This window comes from Panthera uncia, chromosome D1, assembly GCF_023721935.1.
Source record: "Panthera uncia isolate 11264 chromosome D1, Puncia_PCG_1.0, whole genome shotgun sequence".
Taxonomy (NCBI): domain Eukaryota; kingdom Metazoa; phylum Chordata; class Mammalia; order Carnivora; family Felidae; genus Panthera; species Panthera uncia.
This window is the reverse complement of record NC_064808.1, coordinates 99,121,082-99,145,606: the sequence shown is the minus strand read 5'-3', so window position 1 is coordinate 99,145,606 and position 24,525 is coordinate 99,121,082. Positions and strand designations below refer to the sequence as shown.

At 38.5% G+C, this 24,525-nt stretch overlaps 1 pseudogene; it reads right to left on the bottom strand.

The window, feature by feature from the left end:
* Positions 1-6,602: 6,602 nt before the first annotated feature.
* LOC125929742 (NXPE family member 4-like) lies at positions 6,603-7,470 on the bottom strand (annotated as a pseudogene).
* Positions 7,471-24,525: the final 17,055 nt, after the last annotated feature.

Genomic DNA, 24,525 nt, shown 5'->3' with positions numbered 1-24,525 from the left:
TAATCTGAATATCTTCACAGTATAATAAAATATTGCATCCAGGAAATAATGGGGTGCTGTTAGAGTATATTCAAAGCAAAAGTAGGAGCTTTAAAATGAAAAGAAACATTGGTGACTGAAAAACAAAAATGCCAAAGATAAGATCAAGAAAATCTTGCAGAAAATATAGCGAAAATGTACAGTTATTAAAAAATATAAAAATGAAGAAATTTGGAAGGTATATCTAGGAGATCTAATGTTGGACTATTCCAGAAGGGGACAAGAGATTAAGTGACAGGCAATTATCAAAGAAATAATAAATATTTCTGAAATTAAGAACACTACCCTCTAGTTTGAAAGGATCTATTGGGTGTCCAGCCAACAAATGAAAAAGTCTTTATTCCTATTCACCTCAAACCATATAATCATAACATCAGGATAGAGAGATGATTTGAAGAGATGAGGAGAGAAACAGATAACATAGATGTGTTTATGAATCAGAACAGCCCTGAACTTCTCTGTAGTTAAAGACAACTGAAGGAAAATCATTATCAACTCAGAATTCTAAACTCAGCCAAACTATTCAACAAGTACCAAGGTAGAATGAAGATATTTTTAGACAGGTAAGAAGTAAAAATTAAAAATTTTCCCTTATAAAGTTTTGGGAAGATATACTTCATCAGAATGAGCAGTAAACTCAGGAGACGGGAGATGCTACACAGGAAAGTGGTCAGGGAGAGTTCCAGGTCCTCTACACTGTGCAGCAGGTAGAAAGTGGTCATTGCTGATGAGAATAGATGGATAAAATGTTCTGGGGAAGGATTCTGATGGCTAACGATAGACTTGAAACACTGTCTAATGTTAGTGATGTTTTAGAAAATAAAGTTGGAAGAATTTTCAAGGATATGGTGGAGGATGTGGACAAATGACAGACCAATACATAGTCAACTAAACAAATGAAATTTCAGTAAAACCAAAAATTAGTGATTGGGGTGAAGAGGTGGAAGGAACATGTGCTACATGGCTCAACAGATAGCACATTTTTTTGTTGTTGTTTACTAAACCTAATTTTATTTATTTATTTACTTAGACTCAGTGTATATTTTTTAATATGTATATTAAAAATATTTTTAATGTTTATTTTTGAAAGAAAGAGACAGACAAAACATAAGCGGAGGAGGGGCAGAGAGAGAGAGGGAGACACAGAATCTGAAGCAGGCTCCAGGCTCTGAGCTGTCAGCCCACAGCCCAATGTGGGGCTCAAACTCACAGACCATGAGATCATGACCTGAGCCAAAGTCAGACGCTCAACCAACTGAGCTACCCAGGCACCCTTTTTTTTAATATATTAAATATAGTTTATTGTCACATTTGTTTCCGTACACACCCAGTGCTCATCCCAGCAGGCGCCCTCCTCAATGACCATCACCCACTTTCCCCTCTCCCCCACTCCCATTAACCCTCAGTTCTCAGTATTTAAGAGTCTCTTATGGTCTGCCTCCTTCCCTCTCTATAACTTCCCCCCCCCCCTTCATCTCCCCCATGGACTTCGGTTAAGTTTCTAAGGATCCACACATGAGTGAAAACATATGATGTCTGTCTTTCTCTGCCTGATTTCGCTTAGCATAACACTCTTCCATCCACGTTGCTACAAATGGCCAGATTTCATTCTTTCTCATTGCCAAGTAATATTCCATTGTATATATAAACCACAACAGATAGCACATTTAATTAGCAATGTATACAGTACTCATTTAAAAAACCCTTGTATATACAGTTGATCCTTGAACACAGGGGTTGGCGTACCAACCATATGCACAGTCAAAAATGTGCACAAAACTTTGGACTCCCCCAAACTCAACTACCAATAATCTACTATGGACCAGAAGCCTTACTGATTAGCATAAAAGGTCAATTAACACATTCTCTGTATGTTATATGTATTATCTATTGTATTCTTACGATAAAGGAAGGTAGAGAAAAATATTTTTAAGGAAATTATAAGGAGAAAGTATGTTTAGAGTCCTGTACTGCAGAGCTACTATAAGTTAATGTTTGCTTACAAGATGAACTGTTTGTCAGTACCAACATCAGTATTGTCTTCTATGATACACAACACTGTAGCTGTGAAATTTGTTGCTAACACTAGACATCAAAAATGAAAAAATAACGTGAAAATGATGAATTTTGTGTAATTATTGTAATGATTTCATGTTAATGATTCATGCACTGATAATGAAGAACCAGCAATATGATTGCTTTGTGGTAGCCTCGTGTCATTTGATACAATTGCTTCACCATATCCTCGCCTACACAACTAATGAATACATTGTTATAAAAATTTTATGGCATAGTCACCGTGATAATACTGGAAACATTGTTACATTATAAAAACCCACTTGCCTGTGATGATAGGCTGAAATGCAATTTCTCCCATTATGAGAGGGAGGCATACTGTATTGTGATACAATTCTTTGGAAGCAAAGTTATGAAGCAGCAAGAAAACTAACATATTAGAAATTTTATGTTAAATACCACCCACTTGATGCCTATTAAGGATAAGCTATCCACTTCCATGCAAGTCTGGCATGTGATGTTCTAACGAATACTTTGGTGATGATGATAATGACAACAGAAAACATCTACAGTTCTCGCTGTATGGTTATTAGATTTTCACACAAAGGTACTCATATATACAACAGATAAGTTTATGAACTTATTTACTTTGTTAACATGATTATTGGTAAGAGGAAGGAGATCATCATAAAGGTCATCATCATCGTTTTCAAATGTAATAGGCTGAGGAGGAAGAGGCAGGGTTGGTCTTGCTGTTTTGGAGAGCAGAGGCAGAACAGGTGGCGGAGGTGGAATAAAATCTGGAAATACTTTATAGAAATACATCATAATTTCTGTCTGACCTTTTGCTTTTTAGTCTCTCTAAAAATGTGTCTCTCCATACCCATCCTTCTTCCACCATTTGCTTTAGTTTCAATGCCCATATCATGGAAGGATTGGCGTCACAAAAGAAGTCAAAAGCAATCTTGAATGATCAGAACCCTTCTGCCAGAATGTCCAATATCAATTTGTTTTCTGGCACTGCCTCTGCGTCTTCTTCCTCACCATCTGGCACTGGGTCAGAAAGACTCATCTTCATTAAATCTTTTTCTCTTCATTCCTCTGGTGTGGTGTCTATCAACTCTTGAGTTTCTCCAAGGTCCATTATTTTGAAACCCTTCACACACACACACACACACACACACACACACACACACACTTTTTTTTTTCTCATATCCATAGTCTCTTTTATGATTTCCTTGAGTGGCCCTGTCTTAAATCCTGTAAAGACACGCACAAAATCTGGACATAGTTTTCTCCAGCAGGAATGTATTATTTTGGGTTTGATGGCTTCCAAGGGTTTTTTTTTTTTTCCCCTATAAACAATGGCATTTTCAAGGGTATAACCCTTCCAGACTTTCTCGATGTTCTCTCTGTCAGGGTTTTTTCCATAGTGTTGACAGTCTTTCGTGGAGTAGCTTTTTGAGTTTTAAAGGTCCTTATCATTCCCTGGTCTAGAGGCTGAATTAGAGATACTGTATTTGGGAGCAGGTAGACCACTTTGATAATTTTGGTGTTGAACTCACATAGAGTTTTGCATGCCCACGAACATTGCCCAATATCAAAACAAGTTTAGAAGGCAGTCTCTCATTGGCAAGGTGCTTCCTGACTCCAGGGACAAAGCATCAGTAGAAACAACCCAGAAGAGTTCTCATTGTCTGGGTCTTCTGTTGTGCAACCAAAAGACTGACAACTCGTGTTTATCTTTTCCCTTCAAGGTTTAGAGGTTAGCAGCTTTATAGATCAAGGCAATCCTGATCACAAACCTAACTGCGTTTGCATAAAATAGTAGAGTTAATGTATCGCTTCTTGTCTTAAATCCCCGTGCTCACTTACTGAGACATGTCCTGTATGGTATTTCACCCCCGCTCCCCCCCCCCCCCCCCAGAATAGAGCCCTTTCATCTATATTAAAAACCTGTTCAGGCAAATAGTGTCTGGAAACCCATCTGCTGTCTTTTGGTCAGGCAAAGCAGCTTCCCTTGTTAGCTTGATGTTTTTTTAAAGCCAAACTTCTCTCTTAAATTATCAAACTGTCCTTTGCTGGCATTAAATTCTCCAGCTTCAGATCCTTCACCTTCCTTTCACTTTATAATGACTTCATTTTTTCTTGAATCCTTAGAGTCGTTAGGTATGCCTTTCTTATAGCAATCCTGCACCCACATAAAAGCTGTATTTTCAGTTTGGGATAAAAAGGTATTTCACAAAATGTGCAAAGTTTTTGTTCCTGCTGGCAGAGCTACAAATGACAGCATCACAAATTTCCTTTTATTTTATTTTTTGCAGTGGTCTTTATGCTGGATTCATTTATCCTGAAATGGCGGGCCACTGAGCTGCAGACCTCAGTCTGTGGTAACATATCAAACAATTCAACTTTTCCTTCTAACGTCGCGACTGTTCTCTGCTTCTTGGGAGCACTTCCAGCCTCGCTCATGGCACTCTGTATGAGTCCCATGGTGTTGTTCAAGGTTTATGGTGTTGCACCAAACACAATAAAAAAACATGTGAGAACCTTAAGAGAACACTTTTTGGAGAACCTTAAGAGATCACTTTTTGGAGAGACAAACTGCTCACACAGAGATGATTACCATCATAGGGCATTTTAAATGGATACAACACTGGAGCCTACTACCACAATAGCAACAGGAGGTGGCTACAAAATAATATATTCCAACAGGGCAGTATCTACTACGGTTAATTGTATACAGTTAGGATTTAATGCGGCATCTTGGTTTACAGTTCTTTTTGACTATGAATGATGCCATGGATGATCTGTGTTTATGTGTGTAAGTTTTGATACATTTCAACTTTTTTTTTTAAGTTTATTTTTGATAGAGAAAGAGAGAGAGAGAGAGAGAGAGAGAGAGAGAGAGACAGAGCATGAGTGGGGGAGGGGCAGGGAGAGGAAGACACAGAATCTGAAGCAGGCTCCAGTCTTTGAGCTGTCAGCACAGAGCCCGATGCGGGGCTCGAACTCACCGACCGCGAGATCATGACCTGAGTGAAGTCGGACGCTCAACTGACTGAGCCATCCAGGCACCCCACATTTTAACTTTTAATGATAGATTTGTATATATTTATGGTGGCAAATGATAAAATACACTAGTAGCTACATATATTACATATATTTTATGAATTTACGACCTACCTTTTTCTTAATTTTTTTTTCTATATCCCTAGGCTATGTGGCTTATCTGTGAGTTTTTTTTTTTCAAATTGTTGCACACCTCCAAATAGTTTTCTATATATTTATGGGGAAAAAAATCCACATATATGTGGACCTGTGCTGTTGAAACCTTTGTTGTTCAAGGATCAACTGTTGTTAAGTTGGAAGAATGTCATGAAGGCAAATGGGGTACAAGTGTGATGTAAGAGAACTGGTGCTTTTACAACGAACCCTGGAAATTGATAGTCAATGGAAAAAGGAAAAATCAAGGGATAGCAGTGTGGTAATACCACTCGTGACCAACTCAGGGTCCTTCCTCCTCTCTCCTTATTTACAGAACACGGAGTGGCAGCATGCTTAGCAAAAGGTTCTATTTCCCTGCCTTTCTTGTCAGTAAGGGTGGTTATTTTACATGATTCTGGCCAGTGATGGATGATCAAAAGTCCCTGGGTAGCAGATGCAGCTGGAATGTGCCTTTGCGTTTACCCTTCCTCTTTTCTCCTGGGACACAGTTGAGATTGTAGATGTGGTATGTCCATCTTGAGATGCTGAGGTGACAAGCTTGAGAGAGCCGCATGCTGAGGAGGCAGAACAGAAGGGTCTCAGATGGGTCCTGGAGGGCGTATCGGGTCCTGTGTCAGCCCTGCGTTTCTTCTAGGCTTCCTTACCTGAGAAAAATCCCTCATTTGTTCAGAAAATTGAGCTTTGTGTAGCTGACCAAGCTACATAACCACAATATTTAAAAAGTATGGTGGTAAATAGTGTTTAAAACATTTAAAATAATTCAAAGCGGGGGCGCCTGGGTGACTCAGTGGATTAAGCGTAATCCACGGCTCAAGTGACTTCAGCTCAAGTCGTGATCTCACAGTTTGCGAGTTCTAGCCCTGTGTCAGGCTCTGTGCTGACAATGTGGAGTCTCCTTCAGATCCTCTGTCTCCATCTCTCTACCTCTTCCCAGCTTGTACTCGTCCCCTCTCTCTCTCAAAAAGAAACAAACATTAAAAAAATTAAAAAAAAATAATTCAAAGCAGTTGCATCTGGGGGAAGGGAGACTATAGTGGGAATTGATGAGGTTTGGTATGGCTGATACTAAAGTTAGCTCAGTTTGAGTTTTGCACATTTTCTCTGCCTGGAACATTTTGATAGATCTAGAACTGTGGACTTTAGTAAAACAAAGCTGATAACCAATAGGTATTTGAGAGTGCAGGGCTCACTGTTAATTAAAGTGATTGGGGTAATTGATGTAGAAAAATAAAGTACCTTTGAATTGCACATTATGTCTGACGGCCTGCTAACCTTACATAAAAGGTTCTTCTTGGCTAAGTCACTAGTGGTCACGTGGGTCAGGCCTTCAAAGGGCAGGTGATGAGGCCTCTTGCTTCTTGGGTTCCAGCATCCAGGTACTGACACCGTTCAACAGTTGTGGTTAGGGTCAGGCTACACTCAGAGAAGACCCTGGAGGTGTCTTGGACCAACTGGCCTGTGAAGATCACTCTGTCATAGCCATGGTTCCTTGCCCTCCAGAGAGCTGACACTCCTTTGTTGGGGTGGAGGAGCAGGAGAGACAGAGGCCCAGCCCTCCCAAGAATAAAGTGAAGCTGACCAGGTAGATTCGGTTGTCTCACCTTTTCTGAAGCACCTGTCTTCAGGGCTGAGGAGGACATCCTGGCCCTCAGGGAGATCCTGCCATATTCCTCCCTGCGTCCCAAATAGTCTCTCACCTCTAGCAGGATGGTTCACTGATTCCACCTGCAGTAGATGTCTCGGGGTGGAGGGTGGTAGGTCTGCTGTGCGTCGCACTGGTGATGGTACCACATGGGTGCAGGGTCTGGGTGGGATCAGCCGGTGTCGTTTCTCCACGATTCCCTTTATTCTCAGCTCAGTCTCTGCTGATGAAACTGGCCGGGTCCAATGGCACTTCATGGTGTAAGAGCACTGCAAAGGTAATCCTGTGATGCAGAAAGGTAAGCATCTTTTGTCCACACCGAAACTGGCAAGGAATGTAACGGAATGTATGTACATGGCTGAGCCTGTCTCTACTAACCTGAATGATGGACTTGTACCATTATTCATATGTTAACCACCAAATGTCCAATCCAGCAATTGCCATAATTGAAGTGCTAAAACTTTAGTAGTGCCTGGGGGGCTCAGGTGGTTAACTGTCTGACCCTCGATTTCGGCACAGGTCATGATCTCACTGTCGTGGGATTAAGCCCCATTTCGGGCTCCACGCTGAACATGGAGCCTGCTTAGGATCCTCTTTCTCTCTCTGTCTGTCTGCCCTTCCCCTGCTCATGTTCTCTCTCTCTGTCTCTCTCTCAAAAATAAATTAATAAACATTTTTTGAAAAGTACTAAAACTTTAGATAAAACATATGAATTGATTGTTCCATTTTTATTTAAACCACTATTCTATAGGATGCTAAAACTCATTTAAAAATATTGAAATTAAAAATGTATGCCTAAGAGGGGCACCTGGGTGGCTCAGTAGGTTAAGTGTCCGACTTCGGCTCAGGTCATGATCTCACGGTTCATGGGTTTGAACCCTGCATCAGGCTCTGTGCTGACAGCTCAGAGCCTGGAGCCTGCTTCAGGTTCTGTCTCTCTCTCTCTCTCTCTCTCTCTCTCTCAAAACTAAAATAAACATTGAAAAAAAAATTATAAAAAATATATGCCTAAGAAATTTTGTTTTAAGAAATGGTTATAACTAAATTGAAAGAAGTAAATATTTAAGAAGTGTTTTCCTATATGTAAATCCTAATAGAATAAAAGGAAAAATCATAGTAAAAATTAAACATTTTAAACAATGAACTATGAAGTTACCTTTTTGTAAAAATTTACGAAGTTTGGAATAGTTACCATGTAAACCCAACTCAAAATTCAAAAGTTATGAAAGGGAATGCAGTGTGAATGCAACCTCTTTTTTTTTTTTTCTTTTTCCTTTTTCAAGTTTTTATTTAAGTTCCAGTTAACATACAGTGTAATGTTAGTTTCAGGTGTAGGATTTAGTGATTTATCACTTTCATACAACACCCAGGGCTCATCAAGAGTCCCCTCCTTAATGCCCATTACCCGTTTAACCCATTCCTATCCCCACCTCCCCTCCAGTAACCCTCAGTTCTCTATAGTTAAGAGTCTGTTTTCTGGTTTGCCTCCCCTCCCCCCCTGGCCCCCATGTTTATTTTTTTGTTTCTTAAATTCCACATGTGAATGACATCATATGGTATTTGTTTTTCTCTGACTGACTTGTTTCATTTAGCATAATACTCTCCAACTCCATCTATGACATTACAATGGCAAGGTTTCATTTTTTTAAGGCTGAGTGATATTCCATTTTGTGTGTGTGTGTGTGTGTGTGTGTGTGTGTGTGTGTGTGTTTGAAGTATACATCTTCTTTATCCATTCATCAGTTGATGGACATTGGGCTCTTTCCATAATTTGGCTATTGCTGATAATGCTGCTAATAAACATCGAGGTGCATATATCCCTTCGAATCAGTATTTTTGTATCTTTTGGGTAAATACCTAGTAGTGCAATTGATGGATCATACTAAGTCCTATTTTTAACTTTTTGAGGAAACTCCATACGGTTTTTCAAAGTGGCCATACCAGTTTGCATTCCCACCAACAGTGCGCGAGGGTTCCCCCTTCTCCACATCCTCAGTGACACCTATTTTTCTTGTGTTGTTGATTTTAGCCATTCTGACAGGTGTGAGGTGATATCTCATTGTCATTTTGATTTGTATTTCTCTGATGATGAGTGATGATGGGCATCTTTTCATGTCCTGCTAGTCTTTTTTGGAAAAAGGTCTATTCATTTCTGTCAATTTCTTAACTGGATTGTTTTTTGGGTGATGAGTTTTATAAGTTCTTTATACATTTTGGATCCTAACCCTTTATTCAATATGTACTTTGCAAATATCTTCTCCATTCCCTAGGTTGCCTTTTAGTTTTGTTGATTATTTCCTTTACTGTGCAAAAGCCTTTTATTTTGATGTATACCAGTAGTTTATTTTTGCTTTTGTTTCCTTTTCCTCAGGATACATTTCTAGTAAGAAGTTGCTATGGCTGATGTCAAAGAGGTTATTGCCTGTGTTCTCTTCTAGGCTTTTAATGGTTTCCTGTCTCACATTTAGGTCTTTAATCCATTTTGAATTTATCTTTGTGTATAGTGTATTAAAGTGGTCCAGTTTAATTCTTTTGCATGTGGCTGTCCAGTTTTCCCAACACTATTTGTTGAAGAGATGGTCTTATTCTCATTGGAGCTTCTTTGTTGCTTTGTCAGAGATTAGTTGGGTCCATTTCTGGGTTTTCTATTCTGTTCCACTGATCTATGTGTTTGTTTTTATGCCAGTACCATACTGTCTTGATGACTATAACTTTATAATGTAACTTGAAGTCCAGAACTGTGATGCTTTGAGCTTTGCTTTTCTTTTTCAAGATTGCTTTGGCTATGTGGGGTCTTTTGTGGTTCCATAAAAATTTTAGGATTATTTGTTCTAGCTCTGTGAAAATGCTGTTGGTACTTTGATAGGGATTGCATTACATGTGTGGATTGCTTTGGGTATTGTTGACATTTTTATGATATTTGTTCTTCCTATCCACCAGCATGGAATGTCTTTCCATTTCTTTGTGTCTTCTTCCATTTTGTTCATCAGTGTTTTATAGTTTTTAGAGTACAAGTCTTTCACTTCTTTGATTATTAAAAATGTGTGTGTGTGTGCATGTGCATTTTTGGGTTGGTTTTATCCTCTTTGTAAAAGTTTTTAATTCCAGTATAGTTAAAATACAGTGTTATATTAGTTTTATATGTACAATATAGTGATTCATTAATTCTATACATTACTCAGTGCTCATCATGAAAATTGTCCTTTTAATGTCCTTCATCTATTTCATGCTTCCCACCACCACCCCCCCCCACCTCTCCTTTGATAACTATCAGTTTGTCCTAGATAGTTAGGAGTCTGCTTTTTGGTTTGTCTCTTTTTTTTCCCTTTGTTGATTTGTTTTTCTTTTTTTTTAATGTTTATTTATTTATTTTGAGAGAGAGAGAGAGAGCGAGCGAGCACAAGTAGGGAAAGGGACAGAGAGAGAGGAGAGAGAGAATCCCAAGAAGGCTCTGTGCTGTTGGCACGGAGCCTGATATGTGACTCAATTTCACAACATGAGATCATGACCTGAGCTGAAATCAAGGGTTGGATGCTTAACTGACTGAGCCACCCAGGTGCCTCTCATTTGTTTTGTTTCTTAAATTCCACATAAGAGGAGATCACATGGTACTTGTTTTTTTCTGATGGACTCATTTCCTTAGCATGATATCATCTAGATCCATCCATGTTGTTATAAATGGCAAGAGTTCATTCTTTTTTATGACTAATATACCATTGCACATGTGGGTATATATATGTGTATGTATGTATATACACACATCACATCACACACAAACACACACACACACACACACCCACACCCCACATCTTTATCCATTCACCTATCAACAGACACTTGGGTTGCTTTCATATCTTGGCTATTATAAATAATGCTGCAATAAACATAGAGGTGCATATACATTTTTGAATTAATTTTTTTTTAATTCTTTGGGTAAATATCCAGTAGTAGAATTACCGGATCATATGGTAATTCTATTTTTAAATTTTTGAGGTACTTCCATACTGTTTTCCAATATGGTTGCACCAGTTTGCATTCCACCAGTAGTGCAGGAGGGTTCTTTTTTTCTCTATGTCTTTATCACATGCCGTTCTGACATATGTAAAGTGGTGTCTTATAGTGGTTTTGGCTTGCATTTTCCTGATTCTTGGAAAATTTGAGCATCTATTTATATTTCTATTGACCATCTGTATGTCTTCTTTGGAGAAATGGCTCTTTATGTATTCTCATTTTTTTAAGTTTGTTTATTTATTTTGAGAGAGTGTGTGAGTGTGACTGGGAGAGGGGCAGAGACTGGGAGGGAAAGAATCCCAAGCAGGCTCTGTGCTGACAGCAGGACTTGATCTCATGAATGTGAGATCATGACCTGGGCCAAGATCAAGAGTCAGATACTTAACTGACCGATCCACCTACATGCCCCAGATGTCTGCTCATTTTTTAAATTGGATTATTTGGGGTTTTTTTTTTGGGGGGGGGTATAGAGTTGTATAAGCCCTTTTATATTTTGAGTATTAATCTCTTTTCAGGTTTGTCATTTGTAAATGTGTTCTCCCATTCAGTAGGTTGCCTTTTTGTTTTGTTGATAGTCTTCTTTGCTATGCAAAGCTTTTTATTTTGGTGTAGTGCCAATAGTTTATTTTTGCCTTTGTTTCCCTAGCCTCAGGAGACATGTCTAGAAAAATGTTGCTAAGGCTGATATTAAAGAGGTTATTGCCTATGTTATCTTCTAGGATTTTATGGCTTCATGTTTCGCATTAAGGTCTGTAGTCCATTTTGCGTTGTTTTGTGTATGGTATAAGAAAGTGGTCCAGTTTCCCACACTAGTTACTGAAGAGACTATCTTTTCCTATTGTGTATTCTTGCCTCCTTTGTGGTAGATTGAGTATATAAGTGTTTCTCTCTCTCTCTCTCTTTCTTTCTTTCTTTCTTTCTTTCTTTCTTTCTTTCTTTCTTTTTAAAGTTTATTCATGTTTATTTTTGAGAGAGACAGAGAGTGTGAGTAGAGGAGGGGCAGAGAGAGGGAATGATAAGAATCCCAAATAGGCTCTGCACAGCCAGTGCAGAGCCTGATGTGGGGCTCAAGCTCACAAACTGTGAGATAATGACCTGAGCCAAAACCAAGAATCAGACACTTAACTGACAGATTCATTCAGGTGCTCCCCAAATGATTTGTTTACACTCTTTTACCCTATTTTCTTCCTCTCCACTACTATATATCTGTTTATTAAATTATTTGCCTTTGTGTTTACTCTTATTTAGAAATGTATGTTTTTCAAAAAATAAGTTTTTTATATATATACTATAATATATATATAACACTATATAGTATATATTATATACTACATATATGTATATGTGTGTGTTATATATATAGTATGTAGTGTATATATAGACTATAGTATATAGTCTAATATATTGTATATATACTATATGGGATGAAGTATAGTATAATATAGTATATACTAGATATCATAGTATATAGTATGTACTATATTTATTATATATAACATATATACTATATCTAATATGCCTTATACAGTAGTATATATTTATATATAACCTTTTTATTAAAAATATTTTTAAAATATGTATAAGTATATATAAAATATTTAATATAAGTGCATATGAGTATAAGTATTTTAATACATATGTATATAATGTCATTTATAATTCTTTGATGTCTCAGTCTAAAATATTTATATTCTGTTTTCCACCTGTAATCTCCATAGTTTTATTTTGTGTTTGGCTAGTTGTATAGTCATGTGGATTTGGTAATTGTCATCATTTTGTCTGTAAGAGTTCTTATCATTTATCTTTTGTTTAGCTGAAGTTGATCTTGTACAGTTTTAAAAGAAGAACTCATAGAGACTATATCCCATGAGTTTGTTGTAATAATTAGATGTTTTAAAAAGGTGGAACCTATAAATAACTTGAGATTTATTTGATATGTGGTATAAGGTGAGAATACAAATTAACTTGTAACCTCCAGGAATGTGTGATATCTACTGACATAATTTTGATTTTACTCCTTTAACCTTTGGGAAGATGAAACTGAGACTTAAGAATTAACAAATTAAGAATTAATATATGCTTTCCTTTGAGGAAACAGACTTCAAACAGAAAAAAACAAACATGTTTCATGAATATGAGGGTGTAGGGGAGAAAATAGTTCAAGTAATTAACCACAGAACCTATGTTGGGAAGAAAAGGAAATTGGGGCTAGCAGGGGTCTTATAAGTTGAAAGGGGTTGGAAGAATCCAGGAAAACAGTGCTGGGAACATAAAAGGCATTCAGTACATTTTTGTTGAGTGAATTAGTGAATTCAAGGTTTCTGGGAGGCATAATAAGAGTGAGAAGCTAAATACGAAAGAGTAAGAGTCTGTGGTTTGAACGTGTAAGGAAGTGTGAGGTGTCATTTGGAGATGACAAGGTTCAAGGTGTGGCCATCAAAGTGGGTTGTCAAAATATATGAGGTGTAAAGGTCACTGTTACTGGGGGACACAGTCACCAGAAAGCTCAAGGTTTGAGTTGGTTTAGATGTGAGATCTCAGTTCTTTCAGGGCACTGGAAGGATTGTGGGGAGAAGATGAAGACAGCCAGCTGCCTACTTAATTACTCAGTGAGTATGGGGGAGCAGTCAAGTCTGTCAGGTAGGTCCTATCTTATACTTATTTTATACATTAGGAAATGAAGTAGGGAGATGGTAAGTAATTTGCCTAGGTCCATAAAATTAACAACTTCCAGCGTGATGATTCAAAGATGGGCAGTCTGGCTTGCAAGCCTGTGATCTAACCGTTGTGCAGTCCCTCGTGTGTGTGTGTGTGTGTGTGTGTGTGTGTGTGTGTGTGTGGTGGTGGTGGTGGTGCAAGTGTTGCTACTTTATATGAATAAAACCCTAGGGGTTGGTGCGGAAACCGAGCAGCATGAAACGCCTGGATTCTGTCACATCCACCCGAGCTGTCCTGTGGGGCAGCTCAGGGAGCTCTTGAACTCTATTCTGTCTGTATAGTTTTGAAAGAGACTTTTCCATTCCACAGTTACCCTCACACAGCTGGGTCACAAGGGGAGGAAACTGACATTTACAAAAACTCTTAGGCATCTCAAAAACCATGATATTTCTTTAAAATATATTGAATAATATATCCATTTGTTTAACAAACATTTTAGAATCTGTCTTGTGCTAGGTATATAGTACATGGCATTCAAGGCAAGTTCTCTACTCAAGAGTAATTTAAAATTTAGTTGGGGACTTGTGTTAAGGCAAAGTAGGTTTAACTCTACCCAGCTCATTTATTTTGGTCTCCCAGGCTACCAAGTTATGGATGAACTGAGGGAATATTGTTTTTCTTAATTAAAAAAGACCACAGTACATCACCAATTTAATGCTGTGTTCTTTGTCTGGCCCAGGGTAGATTGAATACTGAGAGAGGTTATATTGAATAAGTAGAGTAACAAAACCTTTTTTTTTCTTCCAGTCTTTGTGAATCCTGTCCATTGTAAAAATGATTCACACATTTTTACATACATACGTATGTGTGTATGTACATGCATATGTAAGTACCGGTGATGTTTTAAGAATCATCTTATTTGAAACAAGACAGCAAACAAGAGAGGGATCGCCTACTAAAACACATGAAAGATGAGGCCTTTTGTCTATGCTGTTCCTTCTGGAATGCTTTTCTTTTAGGTTGCTCTCCTTGTACCTCCTCTTTTGCATCCCTGAATCCTACTCATTCTTCTCGTCTTCTTTTAGATTTCTCTTCCTTTATACCTATTGCAATAGCTTGACATTTACTCGTATTCATTCTTGACAGTCCGTTTTATGAGGACAGGGACCACAGCAGTTTAATGTTATATCCCCATCTTAAGGTCATTATTGAGTAAAAAAAAGTTTGCATTTAATGAATGATACTCAGAACAGAGCCTTGTTCTTCCTACAGTTGCGTCAGTATCTTCTCTGTTGGAATCTTTTAGGTTCTCGATATGTATCATTAGCATAATCGAAAAGGAGGGAAATAAAAAAAAACAAGGTGATTAGTGGCTGTAGGTGAATTTTGTTGAAAACCTGGGCTTCCTCATGCTTAGACTGTTTCTCCATTTCCTACATTGTAATGTCTGCTCCATATCACTCCTCCCTAACCCAGGAAGGAGTAGCTGTAAAGAAGTGTCAACAGTGATTCTAATTGTAAACAGAGTTTTGACCCCATCACCCTTCTTCTTCTTCATGGATGATTGTGGTGCTTACTCTTTTTTACCTTGTTTCTCTTCCTCTCAGCTTACAGAAGATTATATTAATTTGATTTTTAAAATGGGCCATGTCCCTTTTCTGTGTTCTGTTTTACAACATGTTCTGGAAGTATAGAGGTGCAGCATCATTTATTTGACAAATATTGATTGATGCTATTATGCGTGTGCTTCTACTTAAAGAACTAGAGATGAAGAAAACCATTCCAAGGATGGTGCTGGGGTCATGACTGTGCATCTCTGTGGAGGGGTGTCTTCTGTGCTCTGGAGAGATGGAGGAGGACAGAGAGAGTTGGGGTTGGGGAGCAGGAAGTAGAGGAAAAGGAGTCTTGAGCAGGAAAGGGTATCCAAATGGTGTATGGGGCCACTTGGGAGACTTTGAATACCATGTTTTTTTGTTTGTTTGTTTGTTTTTTGAGAGAGACAGAGTGTGAGCAGGGGAGGGGCAGAGAGAGAGGGAGACATAGTATCCGAAGTGGGCTCCAGGCTCTGAGCTGTCAGCACAGAGCCCGACTTGGAACTCAAACCCACGAACCATGGAATCATGACCTGAGTTGAATCTGGACGCTTAACTCACTGAGCGACCCAGGCACCCCTGAATCCTATGTTCTGACAAAAGTCTCAGCTGTAACCCTGGTGGTTCTACTCCTATAACTTTGTCTCTGCCAGTCCTCTTTGTTGTAGCCACACAAGTGCCAGGAGGATACACAGATTGTGGACTACAGAGTGACCCTAAAGAATATTGGGGATGGAGTTCACAAAGTACATAGGTACCTGAAAGCTTCAGACCTTCTGAGAGGTCACATGGGTTCTGTTATGTGTAGTGATGGAACTGATGCCTTCCTACATTGTGGTAATAAACCTTCAGGTTGAAAATGGCTCTCAGCTATTTGGTATTCACCTTTGCATTGGCACCCCTTCCTTACCAAGTGCCAGTCACCATGACTGAGGCTTCGAGATCAGGAGCAGTGGCAAGAAAGCTGTGCTCCACAAAATCAGCCAAAGTCTGATGAGAGGTACAGAAAATCTTAGGACTGGCTCAGCATGTTCAGCCATGTAGCCATGGGGCCCTTGCTTTCTAACTTTTATTGGTTTAGGCTGGAAACAAACTTAGATGGCCAAGGAGCCACATGAGATATTTCAGTGAAGAAAACTCCTATCTTTAAGGAAGATGTTGCCAGCTACCAGCCTTAGTTGAGGACTGAAAAAATAAACCTTGACGAAAAAAGAATGTTTTTATTGCGGATAAAGGTAATTTGCTTTTGTGAATGGGATTTTTGCATGTTTTTAAAACATTTTTGGAAGATCTTGTGGATGTATCTTGAAATTAAGATCTTCGTTGTTGGAAATAGAATGGGGGAATATTGAGGAATGGGGAAACCATCTTTTGGTCTGTGTTGATGCCTTAGTATGTCAAAATATCTTGACTATTCCAGGGGAGGACTTTGAGTTAAGGGAAAGTGTTTTGGGAAAAAGGAGAAAGGAAACTTACCACTCACTGTTTGCAAATTAACTAATGTGTCCTAATAACAGGGATGATATGTCTGGTCTTTACAAGTCCAGATCTGTCAGCAAGACCCCAAGAACAAAGCCAGAACATCTAAGCATAATGTGACCAAGGTTGCAGACAAGGAGACAGGACTAAGTTAACAATTTTGAAAGCACAGCCCATACACATTTTGTGAGCCTTATTTATTTATTTTGAGAGAGAGCGAGAGAGAGAGATTGCAGGTGCATGTGCAGAGAGAGAGAGAGGAAGAGAGAATCCCAGACTCCACCCTGTCAGCACAAGCCCAATGCAGTTCTTGATCTCACGAGCCCTATTGTTTTTTTAATGTAAAATTTTTGATATGTAAATCATGTATGTGGTTCCAAAATGGTATAAAAAGGCATAAAAGAAGTTTCATTTCTATTCATGTTCCTTCTACTCTGAAGTTTACATGCCTTTATATGAAACTTTTTATTAGTCTTTAATTTATATTACAGTGGGTTTTTAAATTTAAATTTAATTTTTTAAACTTTATTTGAGTGAGTGAGAGAGAGAGAGATTGAGAATGTGAACAGGGGAGGGGCAGAGAGTGAGTGAGAGAGAGAGAGAGAGAGAGAGAGAATCCCAAGCATGCTCCACACTGTCAGCACAGAGCCTGATGCAGGGCTCGAACTGATGAACCATAAGATCATGACCTGAGCTGGAATCAAGAGTCAGACACTTAACCGACTGAACCACCCAGGCGCCCCTCCAGTGGTTTTTTTTTTTTTAATTGTTGCAAGTATGAGCAAATACATTTATATATGTCCTTCCCTTTTTATTACCTGAGTGGTGGCACACTTTCTCTTCTCCTTTAACATATCCTGGAGATTACAGCAGGTGCCTTTTCTAGGACCTTTCAGACTTTTCTAGGCACCTTCCCCTTCCTTTTTATGGCTGTATTGTATTTTCAGTCTTTTGCTATTACAAATAGCAATGAATTTGTCTGAAATGAATGTGTCACTAAATAATCTTATGCATAGTCATTTCATATTTATTCTGGTGTCTTTGAGAATGCTGGGTCAGAAGGTAAATACATATGTAATTTTTCTCAATACTATTAAATTTCTCTCCACAAGGGCTGTGCCATTTTGGATTCCTATCAGCAATGCTTGAGGATGCCAATTTCTCCAGAGCCTTATCAATATTGTGTTTTTAATCTTTGGAATTTTTGCTATCTTGATATATAAGAAATGGTCTCTCAGTGTTGTTTAAACATATATTTATTTTTTTGTGTTTAAGGGCCAATTTCATTTTTCTATTAAATTGACTACTCACAACTTTCCCTAATTTTTCTCTCTGGGTCTGTTTCTTTTCAATTTTTAAGAGCTCTTTATATAATAGGCATATTAGCTTATTGCCTGGATATAAATTGCAAGTGTTTTTTCTCTGTTTATAATTTACATTTTGACTTTGCTTATGGTTTCTTGGGGGGATATGTGTTTTATTTTTCACATAGTCTGACTTAGAAATCTGGATTTTAAGTTACCAGTCTGGACACAGTGAAAAGAGAGAGTCCTTTATTCTGTGTATTACAGATTTTTTTCCCCACAGTTTTAATTTTTTTCACTCCCTTAATGGTATCTTTTGATAAGCAGTTCCTGATTTTAATGTGCTAAAACTTACCAGTATTTTTCCTTATGATTAATGCCTTTGGAATTCAGTCCAAGAAGACATATTCTACCTTGAATTCATGAAGGTATTTTCTTATATTATCTTCAACAGCCCAAGGGCTATTTATTATTGTGCCAAACTGTCATCTGAAAAATTGTGCTAGTTCTAAGCTGTTTTTTAGTGGTCCATGAAGAGATGAGTATAGAAACTGAGACTAAGTATCCAGAAACTGTTGTGGGAATGTGATGTCACCATGGCACGCAAGTGTGTGACTAGCAGATTCACCTTGTTGACAGTTCTAGTGTTTTCAAACTCATGTGATGAGCCAGGTTTCATAAGTGGGATACTAGTCATGTGCATTAGGACCAAACATGGGTCCTTGACAGTTTAGATATTTTTAAAAAGTGTCTCTTCACTACAGGTAGTGTGAGATGTACTCTCTGAGAAGCCATTTGCTTTGCTTTTCATAGTTAAGTTTATGATTTTCCAGGACTGGTTGTGTGTGTGTGTGTGTGTGTTTTGTAATATAAGGTTCCAGTTTTATTTTTCTCCCCATGGATATCCTGTTTTCCCAGAATTATTTATTGAAAAGGCTACCCTTCCCTTGCTGCTCTGTAGTGGTCTATTTGTCATGAACCAAGAGTTCTGTTCTCTATATTCTATTTCATTGATCTTTTATTTCTCTGTGCACCCATGCTACAATGTCATATATCTTATATAGCTTTAAAAGAAGTCTTGGAGCACCTGGATGGCTCAGTCATTTAAATGCCTGACTCTGATTTCGGCTCAGGTCCTGATCTCAGGATTGTAAGATTGAGCCCCGTGTTAGGCTCCACCCTGAGTGTGGAGCCTACTTAAGATTCTCTCTCATCCTCTCTCTCTCTCCCCCCCATCCCTCCCCCTCCCTCTCTCCCTCCCTCTGTCCCTCTCCCCCCTTGTACTCTCTAACAAAATTAAAATAAAAAGTCTTGCTATATGGAAATGTAAGTTTTGCAGCTTTCTGTTTTAGAGGAATTGGAATTGTGTTGAATCTGTAGGTCTGTTTAGCATTTCAATTTGTGTTAGATTGTGCTTGTGTGTGTTTTTGCCCCTTGTTGTATTTATTCCCGACCATCTGGCTACTCAGTGTTTTTGATAGTTCACTGAGTGCACATTTCTAAAAATATGGCGTATTTTACAATAGTAAATATTTTATTAAAAAAATTTTTTTAATGTTTTTATTTCTTTTTGAGAGAGAGAGAGAGAGGGAGGGAGGAAGAAACAGAGTACTAGCGGGGGATGGGCAGAGAAAGAGGCAGACACAGAACCCAAAGCAGGCTCTAGGCTCTGAGTTGTCAGCACAGAGCCTGATGCGGGGCTTGAACTCATGAACTGAGCCAAAGTCAGATGCTTAACTTACTGAGCCACCGAGGTGCCTCTACAATACTAAAGATTTTAAACGATATATTTACAATGGATCAAAAAGTACCAAATTTCTAGGATTAAATACAATAAAACATGTTCACATTCTCTATGCAGAGATACCATGCAATTTTGATTATATTGTCTAATTATCGCACCTCTGCCAAAAACTTAATTTTCCTATGTTGAGCTTGTGTTATGTCACCTTCTAAATTTTTATATTTAGCTTCTTGTTTTTTTTTCTTTTTCTTTTCTTTTCTTTTTCTTTTTTTTTCAATATATGAAGTTTATTGTCAAATTGGTTTCCATACAACACCCAGTGCTCATCCCAAAAGGTGCCCTCCTCACTACCCATCACCCACCCTGCCCTCCCTCCCACACCCCATCAACCCTCAGTTTGTTCTCAGTTTTTAACAGTCTCTTATGCTTTGGCTCTCTCCCCCTCTAACCTCTTTTTTTTTTTTTTTTTTTTTTTTCTTTCCTTCCCCTCCCCCATGGGTTTCTGTTATGTTTCTCAGGATCCACATAAGAGTGAAACCATATGGTATCTGTCTTTCTCTGTATGGCTTATTTCACTTAGCATCACACTCTCCAGTTCCATCCATGTTGCTACAAAAGGCCATATTTCATTTTTTCTCATTGCCACATAGTATTCCATTGTGTATATAAACCACAATTTCTTTATCCATTCATCAGTTGATGGACATTTAGGCTCTTTCCATAATTTGGCTATTGTTGAGAGTGCCGCTATAAACATTGGGGTACAAGTGCCCCTATGCATCAGTACTCCTGTATCCCTTGGATAAATTCCTAGCAGTGCTATTGCTGGGTCATAGGGTAGGTCTATTTTTAATTTTCTGAGGAACCTCCACACTGCTTTCCAGAGCGGCTGCACCAATTTGCATTCCCACCAACAGTGCAAGAGGGTTCCTGTTTCTCCACATCCTCTCCAGCATCTATAGTCTCCTGATTTCTTCATTTTGGCCACTCTGACTGGCGTGAGGTGGTATCTGAGTGTGGTTTTGATTTGTATTTCCCTGATAAGGAGCGACGTTGAGCATCTTTTCATGTGCCTGTTGGCCATCCGGATGTCTTCTTTAGAGAAGTGTCTATTCATGTTTTCTGCCCATTTCTTCACTGGGTTATTTGTTTTTCGGGTGTGGAGTTTGATGAGCTCTTTATAGATTTTGGATACTAGCCCTTTGTCCGATGTGTCATTTGCAAATATCTTTTCCCATTCCGTTGGCTGCCTTTTAGTTTTGTTGGTTGTTTCCTTTGCTGTGCAGAAGCTTTTTATCTTCATAAGGTCCCAGTAATTCACTTTTGCTTTTAATTCCCTTGCCTTTGGGGATGTGCCGAGTACGAGATTGCTACGGCTGAGGTCAGAGAGGTCTTTTCCTGCTTTCTCCTCTAAGGTTTTGATGGTTTCCTGTCTCACATTCAGGTCCTTTATCCATTTTGAGTTTATTTTTGTGAATGGTGTGAGAAAGTGGTCTAGTTTCAGCCTTCTGCATGTTGCTGTCCAGTTCTCCCAGCACCATTTGTTAAAGAGACTGTCTTTTTTCCATTGGATGTTCTTTCCTGCTTTGTCAAAGATGAGTTGGCCATACGTTTGTGGGTCTAGTTCTGGGGTTTCTATTCTATTCCATTGGTCTATGTGTCTGTTTTTATGCCAATACCATGCTGTCTTGATGATGACAGCTTTGTAGTAGAGGCTAAATTCTGGGATTGTGATGCCTCCTGCTTTGGTCTTCTTCTTCAAAATTACTTTGGCTATTCGGGGCCTTTTGTGGTTCCATATGAATTTTAGGATTGCTTGTTCTAGTTTCGAGAAGAATGCTGGTGCAATTTTGATTGGGATTGCATTGAATGTGTAGATAGCTTTGGGTAGTATTGACATTTTGACAATATTTATTCTTCCAATCCATGAGCATGGAATGTCTTTCCATTTCTTTATATCTTCTTCAATTACCTGCATAAGCTTTCTATAGTTTTCAGCATACAGATCTTTTACATCTTTGGTTAGATTTATTCCTAGGTATTTTATGCTTCTTGGTGCAATTGTGAATGGGATCAGTTTCTTCATTTGTCTTTCTGTTGCTTCATTGTTAGTGTATAAGAATGCAACTGATTTCTGCACATTGATTTTGTATCCTGCAACTTTGCTGAATTCATGTATCAGTTCTAGCAGACTTTTGGTGGAGTCTATCGGATTTTCCATGTATAATATCATGTCATCTGCAAAAAGCGAAAGCTTGACTTCATCTTTGCCAATTTTGATGCCTTTGATTTCCTTTTGTTGTCTGATTGCTGATGCTAGAACTTCCAGCACTATATTGAACAACAGCGGTGAGAGTGGGCATCCCTGTCGTGTTCCTGATCTCAGGGAAAAAGCTCTCAGTTTTTCCCCGTTGAGGATGATGTTAGCTGTGGGCTTTTCATAAATGGCCTTTATGATCTTTAAGTATGTTCCTTCTATCCCGACTTTCTCAAGGGTTTTTATTAAGAAAGGGTGCTGGATTTTGTCAAAGGCCTTTTCTGCATCGATTGACAGGATCATATGGTTCTTCTCTTTTTTTTTGTTAATGTGATGTATCACGTTGATCGATTTGCGAATGTTGAACCAGCCCTGCATCCCAGGAATGAATCCCACTTGATCATGGTGAATAATTCTTTTTATATGCTGTTGAATTCGATTTGCTAGTATCTTATTAAGAATTTTTGCATCCATATTCATCAGGGATATTGGCCTGTAGTTCTCTTTTTTTACTGGGTCTCTGTCTGGTTTAGGAATCAAAGTAATACTGGCTTCATAGAATGAGTCTGGAAGTTTTCCTTCCCTTTCTATTTCTTGGAATAGCTTGAGAAGGATAGGTATTATCTCTGCTTTAAATGTCTGGTAGAACTCCCCTGGGAAGCCATCTGGTCCTGGACTCTTATTTGTTGGGAGATTTTTGATAACCGATTCAATTTCTTCGCTGGTTATGGGTCTGTTCAAGCTTTCTATTTCCTCCTGATTGAGTTTTGGAAGAGTGTGGGTGTTTAGAAATTTGTCCATTTCTTCCAGGTTGTCCAATTTGCTGGCATATAATTTTTCATAGTATTCCCTGATAATTGTTTGTATCTCTGAGGGATTGGTTGTAATCATTCCATTTTCATTCATGATTTTATCTATTTGGGTCATCTCCCTTTTCTTTTTGAGAAGCCTGGCTAGAGGTTTGTCAATTTTGTTTATTTTTTCAAAAAACCAACTCTTGGTTTCGTTGATCTGCTCTACAGTTTTTTTAGATTCTATATTGTTTATTTCTGCTCTGCTCTTTATTATTTCTCTTCTTCTGCTGGGTTTAGGCTGCCTTTGCTGTTCTGCTTCTATTTCCTTTAGGTGTGCTGTTAGGTTTTGTATTTGGGATTTTTCTTGTTTCTTGAGATAGGCCTGGATTGCCATGTATTTTCCTCTCAGGACTGCCTTCGCTGCATCCCAAAGCGTTTGGATTGTTGTATTTTCATTTTCGTTTGTTTCCATATATATTTTAATTTCTTCTCTAATTGCCTGGTTGACCCACTCATTCGTTAGTAGGGTGTTCTTTAACCTCCATGCTTTTGGAGGTTTTCCAGACTTTTTCCTGTGGTTGATTTCAAGCTTCATAGCATTGTGGTCTGAAAGCATGCATGGTATAATTTCAATTCTTGTAAACTTATGAAGGGCTGTTTTGTGACCCAGTATATGATCTATCTTGGAGAATGTTCCATGTGCACTCGAGAAGAAAGTATATTCTGTTGCTTTGGGATGCAGAGTTCTAAATATATCTGTCAAGTCCATCTGATCCAATGTATCATTCAGGGCCCTTGTTTCTTTATTGACTGTGTGTCTAGATGATCTATCCATTTCTGTAAGTGGGGTGTTAAAGTCCCCTGCAATGACCACATTCTTATCAATAAGGTTGCTTATGTTTATGAGTAATTGTTTTATATATCTGGGGGCTCGGGTATTTGGCGCATAGACATTTATAATAGTTAGCTCTTCCTGGTGGATAGACCCTGTGATTATTATATAATGCCCTTCTTCATCTCTTGTTACAGCCTTTAATTTAAAGTCTAGTTTGTCTGATATAAGTATGGCTACTCCAGCTTTCTTTTGGCTTCCAGGAGCATGATAAATAGTTCTCCATCCCCTCACTCTCAATCTAAAGGTGTCCTCAGATCTAAGATGAGTCTCTTGTAGACAGCAAATAGATGGGTCTTGTTTTTTTATCCATTCTGATACCCTATGTCTTTTAGTTGGCGCATTTAATCCATTTACATTCAGTGTTATTATAGAAAGATATGGGTTTAGAGTCATTGTGATGTCTGTATGTTTTATGCTTGTAGTGATGTCTCTGGTACTTTGTCTCACAGGATCCCCCTTAGGATCTCTTGTAGGGCTGGTTTCGTGGTGACAAATTCCTTCAGTTTTTGTTTGTTTGGGAAGACCTTTATCTCTCCTTCTATTCTAAATGACAGACTTGCTGGATAAAGGATTCTCGGCTGCATATTTTTTCTGTTTAGCACACTGTAGATATCGTGCCAAGCCTTTCTGGCCTGCCAAGTTTCAAAGGAGAGATCAGTCACGAGTCTTATAGGTCTCCCTTTATATGTGAGGGCACGTTTATCCCTTGCTGCTTTCAGAATTTTCTCTTTATCCTTGTATTTTGCCAGTTTCACTATGATATGTCGTGCAGAAGATCGATTCAAGTTACGTCTGAAGGGAGTTCTCTGTGCCTCTTGGATTTCAATGCCTTTTTCCTTCCCCAGTTCAGGGAAGTTCTCAGCTAT